The sequence below is a fragment of the Mandrillus leucophaeus genome, unplaced genomic scaffold (assembly GCF_000951045.1).
Source record: "Mandrillus leucophaeus isolate KB7577 unplaced genomic scaffold, Mleu.le_1.0 Scaffold2, whole genome shotgun sequence".
Taxonomy (NCBI): domain Eukaryota; kingdom Metazoa; phylum Chordata; class Mammalia; order Primates; family Cercopithecidae; genus Mandrillus; species Mandrillus leucophaeus.
The window spans coordinates 8,396,311-8,403,993 of NW_012102031.1; the positions used below are offsets into that span (position 1 = coordinate 8,396,311).

General features: G+C 47.0%; 1 pseudogene; it reads right to left on the reverse strand.

Annotated features, from left to right (window-relative positions):
- The window catches only part of LOC105539041, a 22,698-nt pseudogene that overhangs the window by 12,013 nt on the left and 3,002 nt on the right, over positions 1 to 7,683 (reverse strand).

A 7,683-nucleotide genomic window follows, 5' to 3' on the forward strand; every position in this document is an offset into this window, starting at 1 on the left:
AAAAAAAAAAAAAAAAAAAAAAAAAGGCGCAAAACTTGCTGCTAGATGGGGATTAAAAAGACAAACTATGAAAGTAGAGACGGGGGACTGCTTTGAGAAATACACAGGAAGTGAAGTCAATACTGAGGTGTGGGGAAGAATGGTGTTGGGACCTCTGCTAGCCCACCTTTGAGAAAATTAGAAACTTTGTTGCCATCTGCCAGAAAGTGGTTGTAATAAATAGAAAAATCTATGCTGTCATGAATGGTGGGCTGTCTCAGGCATGTCCTTCTCATGACAGCAAATGGAAGAGTGAGAACAAAATGAGCAGGTGCATTCTCATAACTCTGGACAAGGCCCCATCACTGAGCCCAGAGTCAAGGGTGTGGGGCAGTTACCTGGCAAAGGGTATGGATACTTGGAAGGAGGAAGAATTGTTCTGTTACAGAATCAGTTTGTCAGCCAGTCTGCTACAGAATATAGGTGTTATTTTATTTTATTTTTTTTGAGACGGAGTCTCTCCCTATTGCTCAGGCTGGAATGCAATGGTGCGATCTCAGCTCACTGCAACCTCCGCCTCCAGGGTGAAAGCAATTCTCCTGCTTCAGCCTCCCGAGTAGCTGGGACTACAGGTGTGCGCCACCATGCCCAGCTAATTTTTTGTATCCTTAGTAGAGACTGGGTTTCACCATATTGGCCAGGCTGGTCTTGACCTCCTGACCTCGTGATCCGCCCACGTTGGCCTCCCAAAGTGATGGGATTATAGGCGTGAGCCACCGCGCCCGGCGGTGTTTTCTGTTTGTTTTTTTAACTCTGCAAGAGTAGAGTATTTTGGATTTGGGGTCTTATGGGCATCCCACATATCTTAATCTAGGGGTGAGTGGAGGGTCATAGAGCACATTCTCAGGAGGCTTTCCATTCTTACAGAGATGAACTGGACAGGACCCATTTGATAAGTTTGGAAAAGCTGCCTTCTAGCGAACCATAACACAGCTCTTGTCAGGGAGACAGTCACGTGAGCTGTAGAGAGCTGTAGAGAACATTAAGGAGCAGAACTTAAATATAGCTCTGAGTTTATTAGTATTACCAACTACCCCAAAAGCTCCAGCCCCAGGGACTGAGATACACAACATCACCTCAGAATCCTTACCAGAGGCTTCCAGTAGGAGCTCAGATCCCTCTGGAGGGCATAATAGAATTGTTGTTGCAGAGCGTGGAGCTGAGTCTACATTAGGCACCCTCATCTCAGCGCGGCTTCATGCAGGATCTCCACCCCTACCTTGCAGGCGCGCTGGGTCCAAGCCTAGAGGGATGTTGATTTTCCTGTGATGGCCCAACACCCCATCCCCAGCTAGTAAGTGGCAGGGCCAGAGCTTCAACCTCTGCTCAAGCCACTGCTGGTGAAAAGTTCCGACAACTTCATACAGAGCCTGAGATATGTAAGAGCTCAGGAAATGGCGATTAATATTCTAATAATAATACTTTGTAGATAAATATGAATGAATAACTGTTGAGTATCTCCTAGGCTCCACGTACCGTATGAAGGACTTTCTCTGAGTGACTTTAGCAGCCGGGATTGTCATCCTCATAGATGGGGAAACTGAAACCAGAGAGGTTAAGTGACTTGTCTAAATTCTCCTCTGGAGGTAAATTGAATTTTAGGAGATGGTTTTGCTAACTTTGGGAAAAATAAACCATGCATTGTCATTCAGTTTGCTCATGAGACTTTTAGGAAATGCATATTTAGAGGTGAGGGATAATTGGAAATTTTATGGAAAAAATACTGGGAATAAAATAAAATACCCTCGCTTCAAGTGTTTTACCTTTTTTTTTTTTTTCCTGGAATGTTATATCTCTGACAAGGAGTTAGAGCTTTGGGGCCTGCCGCTGACAGGAAGGCTGGTGGAGCCAGACACGGGCCAGATGGAACGTGCAAAGTGTTCTATCTGTCCCTTTAATAACTCCTTGGCCAGGATGACCTGTCACTATAAGCAAGGGGGAGGAAGAAAAATGAGCCAATTCATTTCTAAATGGCTCTGTAACTCCAGGGTGTTATCGAGCAGAGACAAAGGACACCCCATAATTCTTGGAAAGGGAATCAGGATCTCTGGGAAGCAGGCACAGGCTCCATCCGGTCCGCCAAAGCCTCCTGCCAACAAGGGATCCACGCTCCATAAATACACAGAGAGATCGATCTCCTGGCCCCATTGATTTCCCCTTGCCATTATTGATTGCATTCTTAGATAAGTGGCGACTTTTCGACCAGAACTAAGCTCTGTGTATCTTTCTTGGAAGCCTTTGCAATGCCAAGGGTTCGGCCAAGGGAGGAAGTGGTGTCTGCCCTCTTCTCAGAATGCTACCCACCAGCTATGTCCTGGGTAAGAGATGATAAAGGGCTCTCCCTGGGCCCCTCAGTTTTCCAGAACAGGTCAAGTTGGGAGTTTTCCCAAGGGAAGGAGAAAGTGGCTTCAACTGACAGAGCCTCTATAGGTGTTCTGTGTAGATGACATCAACTTTGGTTATAATCCCTTGAATTATGAATGCAGAAGGGTAAGGTTGCCCTTTGCAGAATTTCTCAAACTTTAAAAGGCACAGAGGTCCCCTGGGCATCTTGTGTGAAAGCTGCCTCTGATTCTGTAAGTCTGGGGTGGGTCCTGAACTGTGCGTTGCTGACAAGCTCCTGGGTGTGTGGGTGCAGGCTCTGGGTTCCCACTCAGGTCAACTCTGTACTCTTTCAGGCTGTGCATGTGAGCCTTTGCTGTCCTTCAGAGCTGCCTTTAATTTATGTATTAATTCATTCATCAAGCATTTATTAGTTTCTACTATGTGCTAGGCCCTGTGCTGGGCTCTGGATAGAAGATGAAGGGAATATAGTGCTCACCCTCAAATTACTTACAGCTGGGCTGGAGACACTACTGTCCAACAAGCGCTGCTAATGCAATGTGATTACATCCTGAGCAAGGACGGAAGGCCCTGCTACAGGACCCTTCTCAGGTGAGGGGCAATTAATTCTGCTGGGAGGCCTCAGGGAGGGGGATATTGAAGCTGGGTATTAAAGCATGAGGAGGAGCCTTTCAGATGAGAGAGTGGAGGCAGGGGAGATGAGTATGAAGGGCTGGAGGTTTGAAAGTTTGCCATGAACCAGGAAAACTTGGATGCTGGTTGCAAATTCCTCCAACTCAGAGATGGCTGGCTGGATATGGAGTGCTGATTTGGCTATCACCACCAGACTCGGAGTCCTTGAGGTCAAGAGCCTCATCTGGCTTATCTGTACTCCCCCAGCTCTGGCAAACAGTGCCCAGAAAATGATTAAACCAAAATGAAGTTGATTTGCTCATTTCTGGCAGAGGTGCTCATTCTTGAGTGTACATCAGAATGCCCTGGAGTACTTGTTAAAAAGACTCATGGGACCCACCCTCAGTGCTTCTGACCCCGTAGATCTGGGCTGGAGCCTGGTGTTTGCATTTCTAACAAGTTTCCAAGTTTCCGGGCAATGCTGCTGCAGAACCAGGAACCACCCTTTGTGGACCACCAATCAACATCCGACGTCATTGTTTTCAAGTGAGTAATTCCTCCTGAGGGAGGGGGTGGTTCACAGAAGGCAATGTGGATTAATGTAGAAAGTATGACCTTTAAAGCTGCCTACACTGGTTCAATGAAGTTCTGCCACCTGTGTAACCTTGTTTGGATCAGACATTCCATAATACGTATCTTCGGACTCTTTAGTTAAGTTTCAGGTGAGAGAAACCCAGCTCAATAAATAAAAAAGAAATGACTGGGCTGTATAACTCAGAAGTTTGGGTGTCTGGAGTCAGGTGTGCCTGGATCCAGGAAGTCAAATCATGCCCTGGGAACTCCGTCTCTTTCCACCCTTTGGCTAATCTTTCTTCTGTATTGATCCCATTCTCAGGCAGGCACTCTTCCTGTAGCAGCTAGGATGACCAGGTAGCTCCATAATAATATTTTTTTCATAGTTACTGATCCCAGAGAAAAGAGTATCTCGCTTTTCTAGTGTTTTTAGCAGAAGCCCCAGAGATTTCCTCTGATTGGCCTGGGCTGGGTCATGTGCCCATTCCTGAACCAATCACTGAGCCAGGGGGACGGAGAGCTCTGGCCACATCCTGGTCACATGACTTACTTGAAGCAAGAGAGAGGGAGTTTGTGTGTGTGTGTGTTTAGGGTATTGTTGATGCTGGCATGGATGGATGGGATTTTCCTCAAAATCTGCTCTGTTGTCAGGAAAATGGGTCAAGGAAAGTATGTATGCTGGACACTTTAGAACTACCTTGCTTTCCAAGTATTCCAAAATCTGGAACCATGACGTCACCATTTTAGAATTCCTCTCAGTCGGCATGGCTTAATGAAGTTTTTAAAGGACTAATAAGGACGTAAGAACACCTCACTTTATAGCGTTGTGAATACTCATGGATACTTAGGAGAACCAGGTCGTGTTTTACATAGTTTACACATCAGTTCACGTATTCTTTCTAAGAGCCTTATGAAGTAGGGACTCTTCTTCTTTTTCAGGAAACTGAGGCACAGAGAGGTTAAGTAACTTGGCCAAGGTCACAGAGCTAGCCAGTGGTAGAGACCAGCTGCAAACGCAGGCAGTCCAGCTGTCTGTGTGCCTAACCGCTATGTCCACAGCCTGCCTCTTGAGAATTTTGAAATCTTATTACTGGAAAATGCCTTGGAGATGATCTCAGCCAGCACCCCAACCCCTCCTCCATGTTTATTTATTTATTTTTTAACAATTGAGGACCAGAGAGGGGGATTCATTTACCTGAGGTCATGCAACCTAGTAACGGCACAATTAGGATGAGAATTTTTGTCTTTGAATGCTATCTCCAGAGCTTTTTCTGCCCCACCATCCCTCTACTGCCTCCTACTGGCTTTTCTGGAAATAGTCGCTGTTCTTAAGCATGTGCAGGAATCAACTTTCACAGTTCTCCACGACCACCAACCACCTGGAGCACCTTGTGCTTTGCATCCTGAGCACCTGGCCCTGTGTCTGGTAGCTTGTGCAGATACTGTTCCTGTGTGCAATGTTTTGGTGATACTGAAAGCTTTGCCTTATGTGTTCCTCAATCTGACTCTCTTTCTTTGGGTCAGATCAAGGGGAAGCTGGGCACACTGGAACCCCTGACCACACAAAAGCAGCGTAGATGAGCCCTTGCAAGTTGGCAACTGGTCAGCACAGCTCAGAAATTCCATTTTCCTCACCCTTCAAAATGGGGTCTGAGGATAAACAGTAGCAGGATTTGCTGGGAGCTCCTTGGAAATGCAGAATCTCAGGCCCCATCCGCATCTGCTTTTTAGCAATATCCCCAGGTGATTTGTCTGCACGGTGAGAAGCCTCATTGTCAGCCTGACTCTTCACCAGTCCTGGAGAGAGAGGAGAAAGTAGCCACTAGGTGGGGGTGTTGCCTGGGCTGAGGACAAAATGGCTGGCGCAGTGGCATGCCTGCGAAGAAGAGCGAGGAGCGGCTCAGCCAGATGGCACAAATGTTTTGGATTTCAAGTAGCATCCCCTCCGTCTGCACCCATGTGTTCCCCTACTCCCAGCGGCTCTGGAATGTTAAAAAAAAAAAATCAAAGTAACCTTCAGGATAAAGATGTCCCCCACAGAGAAGATTCAAAGAAGGTGCCTCAGGCCCTGGAGACATCCTCAAAGCCAGGTTAACTCACCTTGTCATTGAGGAGACAGAGGGTCCCGGTGGGAAGTGACTGACTTGGAATCCTCTTTGAGGATCTTCGACTACAAAGCCTGTGTCCCTTCTGCTCCTGCAGCTTGGCTCCAGAAATGTCCTGAGCATGGAGCACCTTGTTAGAGTCAGTGTTTAGTTTGTACTGGGGACTTCTGTAAAAAGTGTAGGCACAAAGGTCTGAGGCTGTAGAAGTTCTCTCCTTTTGTTCAGAAAAACTCGCTACTGGGCAATGCAGGTCTAGACATCACACTCTCTCCCAAAGCTTTTTTTTTTTTAAGCTGTCTCTCTGATCAGGGACTGATACTCTTCCAGTCTCTGGCTCTGCCACTCCCTGGCTGCATTTCTTGAGACAGGTCACTCAATCTCTCTGAGCCCTTGAGACGGAGATGACAGTATCTGTCTCTTGGGTTTATTATAAGCGTCAAAATCAAATGTCATTATAAAGCAAAAGCACCTTCTAAGCTGCAGAGTGCTGTAAAAAATGAGGGGCGACTGGGGATTTGGCCATTACGAGGAGATAAAGGGTAATTTTTTTTGCAGCAGGGTAGATAGCTGTTGACAACAACATTGTCTCAGCTGCAGCGGTCTCCTCTCTGTTTTCCCAGCTGCAGCTCCTGTCCCACTCTCGACACTGCAGCCAGAGTGATTTTTTTTTTGAGACAGAGTCTTGCTCTGTTGCCAGGCTGGAGTGCAGTGGCACGATCTCAGCTCACCGCAACCTCTGCCTCCTGGGTTCAGGTGATTCTCCTGCCTCAGCCTCCTGAGTAGCTGGGACTACAGGCGTGTGCCACCATGTCCAGCTAATTTTTGTATTTTTAGAAGAGACAGGGTGTCATCATGTTGACCAGGATGGTCTCGATCTCTTGACCTCGTGATCTGCCCGCCTCGGACTCCCAAAGTGCGGGGATGACAGGTGTAAGCCACCACACCTGACCCAGAGTGATATTTTAAAGTAAAAAGTCAGTGTATGACCCCACCCACCCCTGAAATCTCTTCAGCAGTTTCCCTTTTCCCTTAAAATTAAACCTAATTCCTTATCTGAGCTGCAAGGCTCTCCTGCTGCCTCCTCCTACGCAGGGGGTCCTGCTCACCCCTCACTCATCCCACCCCCTCTTACTCTCTGTCCCTCATTCCCACCTTAGAATCTTTGCATTTGCTGTCCCTGAGCTTGCTTTAGGAGTGCTGGCTCTTTCTTTCCATTCAGACCTCCATTTACCTGTCACCTCCCCGGTGAGCCTGTGGTCTGAAGTGGCCATCTAGCCAGCCCCTCTTGGCCCAACACCTTATTGAAATTCTCTGCACAGCACTTCTCATTGTCCAATATTCCACTTGTTTATTAGTCTAGACTCCATGACTAGAGTGTAATCAGCGTTTGAGGGGGGGATTTTGTCTGCCTTGCCCACCTTGTCTCCCTAACGCCTAGAACGAGCAATGCCTGGCATGTAGTAGTAGGCACTCCATGAATTTCTGTTGAGTGAATGAATGGCTGAATGAGCATATCTACTGCCCTGACTGCAGGGAATACTGCAAACCCAGTGGAACACCTAGACCATTCGCACAGACAGGATACCTGTAGCCACTGTGCTACACGTGCTGCTATCTTGGCCCTTTGCCTTCTGCCTTGAGAGACTAGAGGAATTAAGAGGGAAACACGTGCTTTGTTATGTGAAAGCATGCGTTTCCTCCAAAGCCCCTTCATTCCTGAGAGTTGGGAGAATAATTAAATCCCATTTAATGATTCAGTGTTATCTCACACTTTGGGTTCTGTTGTAATTATTAAGCAAGATCGAAAATAAAACATCCAAATATCATAATTAACTTTCAGATCAGAACAAATGTCAACTTGGGGAGGACTCACACCTCTGGGGCAAGTCTCTTTTTCTTCTTCCTGCAGCCGCCTGCCTGTCCCTCACCTGTGTCTCCCCTCCCCCATCAACTAGCCGTGCATCCTAATGTGGTAGGAGTTATTAAGAAGTTATTGTAGCCAGATAGAGAG